Source organism: Suncus etruscus, chromosome 8 (genome assembly GCF_024139225.1).
Source record: "Suncus etruscus isolate mSunEtr1 chromosome 8, mSunEtr1.pri.cur, whole genome shotgun sequence".
Taxonomy (NCBI): Eukaryota; Metazoa; Chordata; class Mammalia; order Eulipotyphla; family Soricidae; genus Suncus; species Suncus etruscus.
In genome coordinates this window covers 76,051,500-76,068,331 of record NC_064855.1, presented here as the reverse complement: position 1 = coordinate 76,068,331, position 16,832 = coordinate 76,051,500, and the positions used below count along the sequence as shown (strand labels likewise).

The 16,832-nt window shown below is 33.1% G+C and overlaps 1 pseudogene; it reads right to left on the bottom strand.

Moving 5' to 3' along the window:
- Positions 1-15,694: 15,694 nt before the first annotated feature.
- Positions 15,695-15,813, bottom strand: LOC126016686 (uncharacterized; annotated as a pseudogene).
- Positions 15,814-16,832: the final 1,019 nt, after the last annotated feature.

Below are 16,832 nucleotides of genomic sequence, written 5' to 3'. Positions count from 1 at the left end.
TATCATAGAAACTACCTAAAATCAACAAACAAAACCAAAAGAAAAAAAAAAGAAATATTATAAGGGGCCAGAGAGATAGCATGGAGGTAAGGCATTTGCCTTGCATGCAGAAGATCAGTGGTTCGAATCCCGGCATCCCATATGGTCCCCCATGCCTGCCAGGAGAGATTTCTGAGCATAAAGCCAAGAGTAACTCCTGAGCGCTGCCGGGTGTGATCCAAAAACAAAACAAAACAAAAAACAAACAAACAAAACCAGTAACATAATGCTTTTACTAGCAACAAATAGCTAAGTAAATCTTCAGATATAGTGACTTAATGATCTCATTGTGAATTATGACAATTTTCAAACATTTTCTTTTAATAAAGATCTTTTTAAATAATTCCATTACCATTTAATTTTAAATGAAGCAATATGAACTAAATTATTTATACTTGCCAACTAGTAGTCTTTGGAGAGGATGGGAAATTGGAGAAAATGTAGTAGAGAATGTTATACTGGTGATAGAATTGGTGTTGGAACATTGATTGCCAGAAATAACTCTATTATGAGCAAGTTTGTAAACCATGGTGCTTAGATTAAAACATTTTTTTAAAATAATAATAGAAAGACATTGGAATTGAGGTATCCAGGGCAGGAATGCAGAAGTGTATCTGACCAGTGGGTTCTGGGTTCTTGCCAACATTCCCTTTAGAGACTGTAGTGTATGGGTTGGACATCAGACAGCGGGAGACAGGGAAATTTTTGGGAACATTTAGCTGCTTATGATTATGCCTGAGCAATCACACAAAAAATTTTAACTGTAGTTAAACTTTTCACTATGCATTATGCCAAATTTCACTAATAAATCTATTGTCAAATATATCAATGATTTGGTGGGGAGGGGTCACACCCGGTGGTTCTCTATGGCTCTGTGCTCAGAAATTGCTCCTGGTAGACTCATGGGACCATATGAGATACAGGGAATCGAATCGGGTCCATCCATATTTGGCCGCATACAAGGCAAATGCCTTACTGCTGTGCTATAACTCCGGACCCATATCAATGATTATTTAATTGTCTAATATATAAAGTTAATTTGAATTAAGTTTTTTTTTTATTATGTCTTATTTTGCTTTGGGAAAAATAACACCTGGCACTGCTAAGGATTTACTTCTGACTTTGCATTCAGGAATCTCTCCTTGTGGAGCTCAGAAATCCATATGGGATGGCAGTAAATTGAACCTGGGTAGTCCAATTTCCCTACCTATTGTATACTCTTAATGGCCTATATATACAAAATTTTAATGGATATATGCAAAATGTTAAACAGCTGTTCTGCTTTCTTGTTGTTGGTGTGATGAAAAGGCATTATTTTGAATTATCTATCTGCCTCCCACTCTACCTCCATACAAGCAATAGACTATTTCAAGATGTAGACTGGACGGAGAACATTTTGTCCTTTATAAATTACTGCAAAGGTGCTTATTAAAAATAAATAGTAAAGAAAAATCAAATCTTCATCAAACAAGATGTCTTTACAGAAAATCAATTTTCAAAAAGTGGGTATTATTTTATGATATGGAAGTTGTTGTTTTTTGTTGTGTTTTTTTTTCCGGTAACCACGGTGATTTGTCTTTTCAGTCACCCGGGTGGGGTTCCATGAAAAAAAAGATATTTTAACAAGTGGATAGATAGAGTTTTATTGGCAGTATCCTGTCAGGTTGGAAGATGCTCATATCTTCTCAATAGCTATCTTCTTTGTATGGTCACAAGAAGAGGATTTTAAAGAGAAAGAGAATAAGAAATGCATTTTAGGAAGAGAGTGTTACAGGCTGGTGAGAACCAGAGTAGTCAATCAATTCACTGAGTATTTGATTCCCTGAGGCAGACATTCAACAATAATAGTGGAAATAATGATTTCTGATTAAAGTTTCAGTGCTTCTTATCCTTTAAGAAAAGATAGGAGGTATATTTACATAATTTTAAGCCATTCCTAACCAGATAGCATTTTTACTTTTTAATAACAAATTCAACTCTTAATTTCCTTGGTACACTTTCACTTAGAACTTGCTGTACCTTTTTACCCTTTTAAGTTATTCATGTCCACCTATTGGTTCATAATCAGTTTTAAGTCCAACAAAACCATCAAGGATACTAAATGGAACAGCCAGGACACAAATTCTGACAGTCACCTTTGAGGACCTTTAAAATCTCTTCAATATGACACAGTCAGAGATGGATTACAGGATCTGCCTTCACGACATGATTTATCCATTTAAAAAAATAAATGTCTACTTTTCACATTTTCTTTTTCTTTTTTTTTAAGGTTGTCACTAGACTATATAATATAAAATGGATGCAATCCAGAAAAATAAAATGTTCTAAATGAGAGTTGTCCTGGATCTAGACAGTCATAAATTCAGTCTGTACAAAGGCAAAAAAAACCTTCCAAGTTTTGTGAAGTTTTCTGAATTGCATCAACAAGTAGTGCTGGGCAGAATTAAGTGGGTTTTTTTCTCAGAACAAATACAATGATGTCTTTACTCCTACGGAAAAGTTTATCCAGATAGATTCAATTTAAAATGAAAATCGAGTAACTTTTAAAAGAGAAATAAAAAATTGTCATTTTATATACTAAAATTAGAAAACATTTCTGAAACAACTAAGAAAGCACAAATCCACATATTTTAAAAGCTACTGTCAATCAAAAGTAAATTTTATATACGTGAAAATAAAAACAACACACTGCAAATGTGTGAAAATGGAATAAATATATACTATTTATACTAGTATATATATATATATATATACTACTCTGAAATAATTTCTTAATCTATTTTAGAAATGACTACAATTAAAACAATGACCAAATATATTAAAGGACATTTGTAAAAGATGAGGTCCAAATAATAATGGTAACCATGATTTCAAAAAATTGTATTAACAAAGTACTAAAATTTTGAAAAGAAATTCTATTTATGACAGCTGTTTTCAAAAATTCAAAGCAATGATAAACTCAAGGTGATACGGTAAATAGTTGAGAGCAATTCAGTAAATAGTTTTCAGTAACGCTAAAGAAATAAACATATGATTGAAAATAATATTGAATATATTTTTATAAAAGAATTACTCTTGAAAATTATATTATAAATTCTAGTTTTTTTTTTTTTTTTAAATAACACAGTGGCTGAACTGAGTTTTATTCCAAGTCATCCATATCAAAAGGCAGCCACTTCAAAGAGGCTTAAGTCAAAAGCATATAGGACTAGATAAGAGCTGGGCTAATACTACCACAACCCCTGCCCTCAGGCTACTCTAGTTTTACAGATCCTGATTGATTTAGCTAAGTGGCCTTGTGAGAATGTTTCTTTATCTCAGAATACTTTAAAATTTTTATTTTAGCTTTAAAAGAGGTTTTTTTCATTGTAGGTTCAGCAATGTGGTTTTAATATTATTAATGTTTAAGTTTGATACACAAAACTAGAACTTCTCTACTATCAAAGTACCAAGATCTTTCACTATCATTACAAGTACCTTGTGATTTGAAAGTACAAAAATAGAATAACTACAGAAACCTTAAAAGTCAATCCGAAACCTAAATGCTAGATCTCTCTCTCGCTCTCTCTCTTTCTCTCTCTCTCTTACACACACACACACACACACACACACACACACACACACACACACACACACATACTTTCTCTCTTGTTCTTTCCTACTCTCTTCTATGTAATCAAAACCTCTAATCTTTTTAAGACTTTTATTGTGATTTTTGTTGTTTGTTTTGTTATTTTTTGTCATTGTTTTGCTGTTGTTGAAGGGCAAGTTGTAAACTTAGAACTCAAAAAATCATTTCAATTATAATATATCAAAATATTAAAAGGTTGAGACCAAAGCACAAAAATATTCATATGCACATTTATAAAGGTATCCATTGAAAACTTTGTATAATAGTGGGTGGTGACTACAAAGATCTTAAATTTCCCTAACCTCAGAATAGGTAAATAACAAGTGAAAAAATTAAGGATTAAACAGCTCTGGAAGTAAATGATATAAATTATATGCAGTGATAAGGTTATTTTCAAAACACATAAGTAAAAATATCTGATGAGGGAGTGATAGCATAGCAGGTAGGGAGTTTGCCTTGAATACAGTCAGCCTGGGTGTAATTTCCATCATTCCCTATGGTCCCCACAGCCCATCATGAGTGACTTATGAGTGCAGAGACAGGAATAATACCTGAGCATCACTGGGTGTGGCCCCCAAAAGAAAAATATGTTAAGATTTTTCAAAAAAATAATATGGTATGAAATGATATGTACAGTATGTTAACTTCTAAATATAGTATTAATGGGGCTGAAGACACTGTAAAGTGGATAAGGTACATAGTGGATAATACTTGCATTGCATGTATGTAATAGATCTGGGTTATATCTGTATCACCCCATATATATGATCTCCAGAATTCACCAGGATTGAACCCTATGCACAGGCCATATGTAAACCCCAAGCATTGACAGATGTGGCCCCGAATACTGAGTCATCTCTTCTCTACCTGATCGTTTGACTAAAAGGTCTATGCTAATATTTGTACCTTTTATAACTTAAGCTCACTGAGAAACTTGTTATTCTATATAATATTGTTCATACAATTTAAAATAATGAGGTGGTAGTTTGTCCTTTGGAAAAGAATTAGACATCAGAGGCCATATAGTATAATTGGGAGCATAGAAAATGTGATAAAATACTTTTAAAAACAGAACAAAACGAGAACTTGCATCAGAAGGTCATTATGCAAGCACAGTATACAAAACCACCAAGTAAAGGGCACATTTGATGAGCAAAGAAAAAACATCAAGAAAATTGCAATGTTTTCCAACAGGTTTCTGAATTGTGTTTCAGCATTCTATTACTATCTATACATTTAAAAAGGTGAATCATTACCTTTGAAATCAGTGGCTCACCCAACTAAAGAATCTATTATAGAGAAATAATAAAAACACTTTCTCCTTTTCAGTCAAAAAATAGTGAGGAAAACTATAGTTATAATTTTCCAGTCACTTTTTTGATAGGAGACAGTGGTGTATGTAGAAGTTATTAAATAATTTATTTCTAAAATTTTCATTTAATTGTATATAACATGTAATGTAGACATTATAAATCTAAATATATTAAGGCCTATTTATATTAGGACACAAGAAAGACACAAGGTGCTGATATTTCATTTTAATAGTGAAAAATCCAGGGACAAGGACAATAGCTCAATGGACTGAGATCCACATTTGATTCCAGGCACTATGCGGTCCCCTAAGCACTGCCACTGGGAGTGATAGCAGACATAGCTCCTAACAAAGAGTGAAAAATACATGAATATTTTATATTATTTGGTTTAAAAAAATACAAAAGAAAAGAAAAGAATTAAGTGTTTTAATACTTTCTTTAGAATTGATCCAATGATCACTTCAAGACTTAGGTAATTAAGTAATAATATAAACAGAGACAAAATTCCATCAATTTTTATAGCTACTTAGATTGAGCCTATGAACCAACTCACCAATGTTTGTAGGTTGTTTTATAATCCTCTATCCAAGAAAGAGGACACACAATCATCTACTAGATTCATTTTATACGTATTTCAATAGTAACAACACTTAAAATTGTACGGATGTTTACCAGCTAAATAAACATGCCAGGCATGCTTGTTTTTGAAGACTGAGGAAAAGAACTGTAAACAACTGATTGAGGAAAAAGAAGCTCAATACCCATTTTTTATTGTTTGTTTGTTTTTGGTTTTGGGTGCACATCTGATGATGATGCTGCTCAGGGCTTATTCCTGGCTATGAGCTCAGAAATCGCTCCTGGCTTGGGGGACCATATGGGACACTGAGGATATAACTGAGGTTTGTCCAGGTTTAGCCTCGTGAAAGGCAAACTCCCTACTGCTTCGTTATTACTCCAGCCCCCAAATACCCATTTCTAAAACCAATAAACTAAGTAGAACTGAAGCATATCATTGAAACAAATTATTTTCTAAGATTTGAGGTTAGAAATGTTTATTATTATCAAAATAAACAATTTTCTCTGGCAAACTGAAGACTTGGGAGCTATAGTTGTCTGACATTTTCTGTCATTATAACAAAAACAAAATACTTTATTTGCTTCTTTATTCCTTTTGGAACTGACCTATATTTCCTCTACTCTGCTCTCAAATTTACCAGTATCAAGATTTCTCACATTACAATATTGAATCTTTTTAACTTGTCCCCATCTTCTCTATTTTAAGATCATTTTATATCGATATCTCATCCTGTCCAATATTTAAACCCATCATTCTCTACTATAAACTGTGCCCTATTTTAAGTTCTGTACAGCCATAATTTATGATTCACAAATATTTATCTCCATTCAAAATACTTACCATCTTTTCCACTCATTTTGCCCATACTCAAGGGAAGAAAACTCAACAGTTTAAGGATGAAACAAATGACAGAACAAAGCAAGTGTAGATAGATGAAAATTAAGATAGATAAAAGATTAACTTGGGGCCAGAGCGGTGGCGCAAGCACTAGGACTTCTGCCTTGCAAGTGTTAACCTAGGACAAACCATAGTTCTATCCCCCAGCATCCCGTATAGTCCCCAAGCCAGGAGCAATTTCTGAGCACAGAGTCAGGAGTAAACTCTGAGAGTCACTCACTGGGTGTGACCCAAAAACCAAAAAAAAAAGTTAGATTAATTTAAAGTAAAGTTTTAGGGAACTTAGAGGAAATTCATATTACCTCTAATTCAAATTCAATAGAGCAGACATCCCAGGGCAAATCCTCAGCACTGAGTAGCACATAAGTAAAACCAACAGTATTCTCTGAAGTAGTCTTCAAGCCTCAGGAATGGCCCAAGAATTAAAAATAAATAAATAAATTTGTATAAAATAAAGTAAAGTTTTCAGATAAGTTGATGCCATAGATGTTAAGAGGTTTCTTATCATCACTGGGAATCAAAACTCTTTTTCCAGGTGTTGGAGAGAGTACAGAGAGTAAGACACTTTCTTTGCACCCTACCAACAGTAGTTCAATCCCCAGCACTTCACATGGTCCTCTGAGCACTACTACGAGTGAGCATAAATAAAAGAATAAATCTGATGTATCCCCAAGAGAAACCTGAATGTCAAAATAAATAAACAAACAAATAAATAAATAAATAAATAAAGATAGTAAATAGCTAGATTTGTTTGTTTGTTTGCTTTTGTTTTGAAGCCATACCCAGAAGCATTCAGGAGTGATTCCTAGCTCTACAATCATAAATTACTCCTGCAGGGCTCAGGAGACAAATTGGGATGCTAGAAATTGAACCTGGACCTGACGCATGCCATACCCACTGTGCTATTGCTCCAACCATGTTTGTAATTTTTTTAAATAATTTTTTTCTGGGAAAATTTCTTTTCTTTTTATTTCTCCCCCCCCCTCCACCCCCTGCCCCTTTGGCTTTGGACCACAGCCACTGGTTGCTTCCTGGTCTGCACTGTGCAAGGCAAATGCCCGGCCCCTGTATTAATCGCTTCGGCCCAGGAAAATTTATTTTCAAGTTATTTGTTGTCTTTGCTATTTTTACTCTAGTTTGCTTAATTATTCTCATGTGATAATCTTGCTTTCAATTCAGTACAGGATACAGTAAGTATAAAGGAGAAATTTCTTGGATTCCTATGTAATTTTGACGTGGGGACATACAACTTTTTATCTGTTAAACAGCATATCTTACGTTAAAAGGTACCTTTTCAAGACATTATATGTATGGGCCTTCCCTTTCCTCTAATTAGCTGCCTTTTATTGTCAGTTTATCTCTGCCATTGAGCTTTTCGATTTTACAGAGGCGTGTAATTTTAAAGTAATTTATTGGCATGTTTATTTTCTGTCTTTTAAAAGTAATCTAATGATGGCAGGAATCATGTCTTATTTTAGGGCAAATTATCTCCTTAAATCCATTAATTGTACAGAGTAATGAATGACATCTATGGGTTTTAAATATGCCATGTGTTTATAACCAACCAAAATCATTCTGATGTGAGATGTTATCATATGTTCCTTTTTACTTCTACTATATTGGAACAGACTTTAAATCTTTACTGTCAGTTTTATATTCCAAATCCTATACATTTGTACTTATGTGTTTATGTGTACAAATACATATATATTTACCAGCCCACACTATTTTCTATCAATTTATCAGTGTATCTCATATATTCTGCCCTGGAGTCAACAGTAACAGTCATAGTCTGGGTGAAATTGAAGAATATAGAAATGATAAATATTAAAAAATGGCTTATTTAATTCTCACTATGCTGTTATCAATTTGGAAACAAAATGTAAATTCTAATTTCATTGAATATTATAGGAAAAATAAATTAGTAACATTTCCTTCTAGCAAAATAGACCCACATGGTTTCTATTTTTACTCTGCCTTTCATCATAATTTTAAACCACCCACAACAATTCAGTCAAACAATCTGTGCTTTTTCCTCTAGGGAACTTGCTACATTTGCAATTGAGATAAGCAATCAATGCTCACCTCCGCTAAACTGTACATAAATATTATTTCAAAAAAAAATTCCTAGGAGAAACTCCTTTATGGAATGTAACTTCATTAGTAAGTAATGGATTGCTCTACTGTAGGTTTTCTCCCATCAAGCTAATTTGAAAATTGTTAATTATCTTACTTTTCTATGGTAAAACGAATGATGCTCCTGTGTGAGAAGCAACCTGATTATAATTATGTTTCCCATGAGATAATGGTATTAACTTCATTCAACTTTCGTGTTCATATCAATCTATTTATTATAGGATATTTGCAAAATTAAATCATATGGGATACATCTTCATCCTCTATCTTGTTTCCTTAGTTATAATAGTGAAAGGATCTTGAAATATTGGTAAAGGAATTGGTGTAGAGGTTCTGCAAGTGTATAAGAATTACCTCAGTACTATTTCAAACTTTGATTTCTAAATAAAAATATTAAAATGTGATTTTACATGTATAAAATAAATTTGTTTCTCAAAGATATCAGATAACTGACATCTCAAAGATATGAAAGATATCTCAAAGATATCAAACATTCATTTCTCAAAGTTAATCAGGATTATCTAAACATTCCCAAATATTCATATAAATATATTTTAACCTTTGGTAAGTTTGTATGTTTATTTTCTTTAAAAAGTGAATTAAATTAGAGAGCTCTGGTTTGTCAGAAATTTTTATTTTCCAATAAGGAAAGCAAAAACAAAAACAAAATGGCAAAATGTTTTGTTTTTTAATATAAATAATCCTAAAATTTTCCTTCAAACTACTTTAATAGCAAACTCATAAGAGTATTAGCATACTATAGAACTTTTGGGAACTATAGTCTACCTAAACTGTAGACAATAAAACTAAAAAAGGAAATCTCAGTAATTTTATTTATTCTGTATAATGTTTCTCAACCTTTTTTTTAGGGAGGGTGTTTTTGGGGGGCCACACCCGGTGACACTCAGAGGTCACTCCTGGTTATGCATTCAGAAATTGCTCTTAGCTTGGGGGACCTATATGGGACCCTGAGGGATCAAACCTAGGTCAGTCCTAGGTAGTGCAGGCAAGTCAGATGCCTTACCGCTCCGTGCCACTGCTCTAACCCCTCAACCTTTTTCTTACCTTGGTACTCTTCCAACCTTTTTCCTTTCAATGGCCTTTAAGAGGATTTGCATCCTAATCTCCTGTCCTTATTCCATTTTTAATCCTTGGACTATTCATAAGGGTTTCATAAGGGGCATACATTTTCTGGTTGAGAAATTCTTGTCTGCAAGACTGAGATAAAGTTATAATCCAAAAATATGTCAGGAAAATATCTTACCTCATTTTACTATCTGAAAATCATCTGGCAATATTAAAAAAATGGCCACAAATATTTTATTAACATGCATTTGACATTACTACAATTTTAAGTTAAAATTTGAAACTTAAATTGATATTAAAATTTCTCCACAATTAATTTATTATTTTCGTTTTGTTTTTGTGTCATATCTGGTGATGCTGAGGGTTTCCCATCAGTTCTGCTCTGAGGGCTCACACCTGTCAGTATGTAGAGGCCATATAAAATGTTGAGGATTAAATCAGTTAGTCCTATTCAAAATGAATACCCCACCTATTGTACTTTTACTCCTCCTTCCAATTTAGATTTTATAATAATTTGTCACAGGTAAATTAATAAATTCCCATAGATATATTAAATTGTATCTACAAATGTTATTTTGACATATTATGTTACTTTTCCAAATCTGTACAGAGAATTATTAAAATTAACACATATAATTTATCACAATTTTTGTGGCAAAAGATGTGTTTTGGTACTATCTTAAAAATTCCTCTGTTAACCAGGTCATTTGATGGAAATTGATATATCACTTTACTCTGTAGTTTTACCTGTATGCCAAAGACCTCATACAAACTAAGTAGTTTAGTATAGTTTGCTTCCTTATAGCAGAAGATTGAGATCCCTTCTTACTTATTTATATCACCATGAATGTTATCTATTTTTAGCATTATGCCCACCCAATATATCCCATAGCATTGACCCTTTCCTTCATGTTTATTTATATCTTTTGAACCAGTAGGAGAATATACAACTCTGCTTCTCTTTAATATCCTCCACTAATTGTACCAGGTAATCCAGAAAGTGTTTTGTGTTTGTTTGTTTGTTTGTTTGTTTGTTTTGGCCTTTAATAACAGTTATCTATTGTCATTTCACCATCCTGGAATCTGGAAGTGTGAGCTCCAACATTCATATAGTTGATGTCCTTCTGAGACTGTGAGGGAGAATCCATTTTATCATTCTTACAGCTCCCTGTATGTTGATCCTTGGCTTGTAGATCCATTTCATTCTCTCTGGTATTGGTATATGGATGTTTGTCTTCAAATACTTCCTCTTCCTAAGGAGTCATAAAAGCTTAAGGCCCAAATAATGCCACTTGTATTTGATATTTTCTCTTAAAATCCAGATCTTCAAATACCATCTCATTCAAAGGTGATGAATATTGTGGATTCAATCTGTGAATTAGGAGGAGAATGAAGTTTAATCAGAATGCTTTACTCCTACAATTTTCAGCTTTCTATACTCTTCTCCAGCCCCCTTACCTGAAATTGATATTGTGAATTCCTCCAAGAATTTATGTTCAGCCTTAATGGCTCCGGATGTTCTCATGGGAAGTTTTTCTACACTTCCCAATAACATGTCCATACACAGTTACTCATTTGTAGTTGAGTGATTGCTGCTTGAGCTTTTGAGTTTTTTAAGTGAACTGGTACAAAGTCTAAATAATAATTGTTAAAGTACTTCTTCTATCAGATAATTCTAAATGTTTCAATAATAATCTAAACATCTCCACTGTTTTTTTAACTTTCAAGGAGGAATATTATTCATGTACAGGTTTTACAACAAGCAGTGAATGTTATTTGAGGCATGTACACCATGAGGTAGAAATGTAGAATTCTGCCTATCAAAATGACTAAATAATATATATGTGCATATATAATAATATATTGGTGTGCATATGTATACAGATTATTTATATATTCAGTCTAAGAGACAAACACTAACTTCAAGTGTAAAAATGAAAGGCTCTAGTATATAACCTATAAAGAATGAATCTCCCTTAATAGCTTTATACATTGATTTCTTTTTTTTTTCTTTCTTTTTTTTTTTGTTTTTTTGGGTCACATCCGGCAGTGCTCAGGGGTTATTCCTGGCTCCAGGCTCAGAAATTGCTCCTGGCAGGCACGGGGGACCATATGGGGCACCGGGATTCAAACCGATGACCTCCTGCATGAAAGGCAAACGCCTTACCTCCATGCTATCTCTCTGGCCCCACATTGATTTTTTAATTCATTAAAAATTGAATAAAGAATGCAAATTTTCAAATATAAGCTAAAAGCATCTAATATGAATCATGGTCCTATATTTGATGGTATCTCATTTGTTTTTTAATGAAATGGAATATTCATAATGAAATAAGAAGATAAAAACATGATAACTGGTCTAATAATTAACAAGATGTATTGATTCATTTTCAGTATATAAAAGTCAACAATCTGTGAGTTAAATTACAAATATCTTACAAATGCAAATACACCAATTGAGCTGAAATAAAATAAAAAATATATTTTATTCTCAACTACAAAAGGAAGTTGTTGATCAAATTCAGAATGTCTAAAATAATTCTGCAACTAAAATATATATACACAATAATTCTGCAACTAAAATATATATACACAACATAAAAATATATATTATATATGCCTGAAATAGATATACAATATATATTTGGAAAATATAGATTTTTTCACAGTTCTTAAAGATAAATCAAAACATTTTATTGAATGGAAATTCAATGAATCAATGCCAGTTAACCATAACCTTGGAACATCATTCATATACATATGGTATATACATATACCAATGTATAAACATGATATTTATATATACTCCTATACTTATTTTTTATTTATTTATTTATTTTTATTATTTTTTTATTTTTTTGGTTTTTGGGTCACACCCAGCAGCGTTCAGAAGTTACTCCTGGCTCCAAGCTCAGAAATCATTCCTGGCAGGCTCGGGGGACCATATGGGATGCTGGAATTCGAACCAATGACCTTCTGCCTGAAAGGCGAATGCTTTACCTCCATGTTATCTCACCAGCCCTCCTATAGTTGTTTTTATAAATAATACCTATAATATATACTAAAGTGAATAAAAGAGCAAAACATATTATAGAAAGCATCAGCAAAGTAAGATTTTCCACCATGATTTATCATGTGACAACTATACAGTGAAATGCTGTTTCCCTGCCAGGTTGTCATGTCTAGCAACAAACCAAACTTGATTGTGGAGTGTTCTCACACACCCTAAAACAAATCTTCTAAATAAAAGTAGAAGGCAATTTTAAATTTATTTTACCATTTTACCCTTAATTTTAAAAAACCAAAAAGTTATTATGTTTTACTTATAGGCTATAACTTTGAGGCTTTATTTTTCTTTCTTTCAGACTCCTATTGTTGTCAAGAATTTAGTTACCTGGGGACAGAAAGAGTGTAGAATGGACAGAGCCTGAGCCTTGCACCAGGTCAACACTGTCTTCCTCTTTTTTTTTTTAATAATATATTTATTTAAGCACCTTGATTACATGATTACAAACATGATTACAGAGTTTCTGTCATATAAGAAACACCCCCCCCTTAACCAGTGCAACATCCCCATCACCAATGCCCCCAATTCCTCTCCTTCAGCACCACATATGGTCCTTGAGCCTAGTCAGAAGTGACACCTGAGCATAAAGCCAGGAGTAAAGTAAGGCATAAAGCAAAGAGTGCTTCTGGGTGTGGCCTCAAAAGCAAAAACAAACAAACAAACAAAAACTACAAAATAGCCAAGGGTCCAGGGTGGTAGCACAAGTGGTAGCCTTGTACATACTAACCTAGAAAGGACCACAGTTCAATCTCCAGCATCCTATACGGTCCCCCAAGCCAGGAGTGATTTCTGAGTGCATAGCTAGGTGTAACCCCTGAGTGTCACTGAATGTGGCCCAAGAACCAAAAAACAAAACAAAACACCCAAACCTTAAACTGTGGGAAAACTCTTTAAATATCCTCAATGTTTGAAATTCTTTTTAGATTAAAGATGTGCTTATGGGGCTGAAACAGCACAGCAGATCTGGTGTTTGCCTAGCACAACACTGACCTGGATTTCATCTCTGGCATTCCCTATAGTCCCCTGAGCTTGCCAAGAGTAATTTTTAAGCTCAGAGGCAGAAGTAGCATCTGAGTATTGCTGGTTTTGGGCTTCCTCCCTCCACCAAAAATACTTTATTTAAATCCCATTTTTAAAATTATATTTTTACAAACTACATTTGTAAGTTTAATAGTTGTTTTATACACAGATATAATATATTAATATGCTACATTACATTACCATTAATAAAGAAGTAAAATAAAGATGATTTTTATGTATATTGAGGAGAACAATAATTTGGAACAATCATATATCTACTAAAAAGGTTATTTTAAGAATACAGATCAGTTAAACAGTAACTGGAAGAAAATGCTATGTAATCTCACTGATATGTCTATCTTTAAAAAATTAAGCTCATATAACTAAAATTTAAATGATGGTCACCAGCAACTGAGGATGTAGAAAAATGAAAGATGTTCATCTGAAGTTGCATTCAGTTATAAAATTAGCATATTATGGAAAATACAATGTATCACAGGAAAATTATAGTTAATGATACTGTATTGTATATGTGAACATTTTTGGAAACATAAATGTATGGATTTTCATCACACACACCAAAAACTTGTAACTATGTGAAGTTATAGAAGTACAAATTAACTTGATTGCAATAACTATTTCCAATGTGTATGTATAATAGATCATCACAATGTACATAATTGAAGACTAATCACATTTTATAAACTAAATATATACATTTTAAATTTCAATCATACCTCAATCAAGGGAGAAGAAAACAACATAAGTTTTTTCGAACGTAAAGATTTAAAAAATTTAATTAGAATTTAAAGTTGTAGTACACATTGAAAGTTCTGAGTTTTGGACCTGGTAAAGCAGATCAGAAAATATAAACTAATTTCCCCATAAGGAGAGGAAAAATGTCAGAATTAAACATGTATTAAACGTGTAAGAATATTAATATAAAACATAGAAATGCAAAATATTACAGGGCATTTAAAAAACATAATTTTAGATCTACTTTTACTTATGGTCATTTATGGAAATTTTAAGAATTTTAAAATTTAAATTTTTTTAAAATTTAAACTTTACACTGATGAAATCTGAATTCAAACTTAGAATAAGTAAGAGTAATTTAAAAAAAATCAGCTTCCTTCAAATGTGCTGGAATGCTAATGAACACCTCTAAAATGGAGTTAGAAACCAAAATATTGCTCTCTCAAACAATTATACATATTAATTCTCAAAAAAGGTATAATAAAATTGGTGTCAGTTTGATTATGTGTTAATATTGTTTGAAGATTCTTTGCCAAAACAAATGTCTGTACATAGTAATGAGGAAAAAGATCCTAATATAAGTCTCAGAATATTGTTAAAAGTATTATTTCAAGATTCGTGCCCATTGCATAATAATCAATAATCAGACACAAGGAAAAAAAGAAGTGACAACATAAGTGAGGACTGCAGAAAAGATAACTACATGTGATCCTAGTGGCCAGAGAGCTATGAGTCCAAGCATACAGCTTTACCAAGTTGAAGCATCAGGTAATTCAGCTATGCCATAGTAGCCTCTGTAGAGTAGGCCAAATCAATTTAGGAACCTACAAAATAAGTTAAATACAAAGTAATTTATAAAGACAAAGGGAATGATTTGATCATAATTTCATTGTTTCAGTAGTATTTTAACACCTTTTTATAAAGGGTTTACTAAATTAAAACAAGACAGAAAATTGTTAACTCTACTATTTCTCCAAAATGTTTCTGTACAACTTACAGAACAAGCAGTAAAAATAATGTGATTAAAATGTGAATGCTGCAGGATGAAAATGTGCCCTGGATTTCAACCCACACCCCAGACTATCTCAAAAGACTTAAAGGGGATATCTGTATTTTCTTTGTATTTTTCTGTGGATGCATTTCTTTAATAGTTTTCATTCTTTTTTTTTTTTTTTTGTCCCCCAATTCACAATACAGACCAGGCAAAGGGCCTGGGTTGAGGTGTATATGGGGTGCATTTACTGTACCTCCTCTTTCTAATTCTTAGTGTTTATTTCCATATGAAGAAGTAGTGTCCCCTACCCCTTTGGGGGGAAGGACTGCTTAGTCAGAAATTCAAGTAGAAATGTCTTGCTTGGGTTATGAATTCTGGTCAAAATCAGGGCATAAAAACTCTCTAGCTTTTTTTTTTTAAACATTTTTATTTAGATTTTGGGGTCACACCTAGCAGCTCTCAGGGGTTACTCCTGGTTCTGTGCTCAGATATCACTCTTGGCAGGATCACGGGACCATATGGAATGCCAGGAATAGAACCCGGGTTCGTTTCAGGTTGGCCACATGCAAATGCCCATCGCTGTGCTATCTCTCTGGCACCTGGCTTTTTATTTTACCCTCAAGTGCATCAGTAATATCAAATGGCAGAGTTCCTTTTTTGCATAGGCATACTAAAATGGGGTAATCTTATATAGAGAGAGAAATTATTATCTAAAAAAGATAAAAAAAAAAACCCATACATTATTTAGTGCAGGGAAGCCGTCCATTCTGAACATTTGTCTTGAGGACTTGACTTAGGCAACAAAAATTGGACATCAACTGTCCAACGCTGAGCCCTAGATCCTAACCTTAGAACTGGCACAGTTTTCTGCAACAGCACCAGGAATCAAACTCCCACCAAGGGGATGCAGTAATGCACTCAAATACCAACTTGCTCTGAGGTAGTTTTATATGACACCTGATGGTGAGGAAACAGCAGCATTTTGATTTAAGGGCTAGTTTCACTACCTCGCCACCTAACAGTGAGATGAAATCAGAAGACGCTCCGTGACACCCTTTGTCCTAGGATCTGTGCAAAAACCAAGATCTCCAATTACAGAAGACTGACTATGACAACCGCGACTGAGTCGAACTTTTCCTGGGACCACAAAGCAAGACTTTGGGGCTGGACAATTAACATGCCCAGAAACTGTAATTGGTCTTAATGACAGTATGCTTCATGGGTAGAGACACTCTGTATCTCTTATGCCAAGAGAATATCCTTTTGAAGTTCACCAACATTTACTGTGCTATGCAAAAAATACAAAAAAACTTGCC